This window comes from Morone saxatilis, unplaced genomic scaffold, assembly GCF_004916995.1.
Source record: "Morone saxatilis isolate NCDOM2014 unplaced genomic scaffold, NCSU_SB_2.0 Contig11, whole genome shotgun sequence".
Classification (NCBI taxonomy): domain Eukaryota; kingdom Metazoa; phylum Chordata; class Actinopteri; family Moronidae; genus Morone; species Morone saxatilis.
This window is the reverse complement of record NW_023339663.1, coordinates 19,244,804-19,245,102: the sequence shown is the minus strand read 5'-3', so window position 1 is coordinate 19,245,102 and position 299 is coordinate 19,244,804. Positions and strand designations below refer to the sequence as shown.

At 37.5% G+C, this 299-nt stretch overlaps 1 protein-coding gene across 1 annotated transcript in view; it reads right to left on the bottom strand.

Moving 5' to 3' along the window:
* The window catches only part of spata17 (spermatogenesis associated 17), a gene marked incomplete at its 5' end in the record, with an annotated part of 34,119 nt that overhangs the window by 1,790 nt on the left and 32,030 nt on the right, over positions 1–299 (bottom strand).

The following is a 299-nucleotide window of genomic DNA, read 5'->3' as shown; positions in this document are numbered from 1 at the left end:
CACACACACATGCATACACGCACATAATATATTTGCAGACCTACACAGAAATACAGGCACACACACTTAAACAATTTCGACAGCAGTCAAATTCCAAATTCTTCACAAGGTGTATGTGTTCTTTTGTCATTATTAATTGTTACTGCCATTATAAAAGATAACAACAAACAATATTTGTGGTTATTTTACATACAGAATGACATCGGTACAGCAGGGCTGGAGAAACACAACATCACACAAACAATCGCTAAACAGGCCTTGATGCATTTGAAGACCTCAACACCACACACACACACACA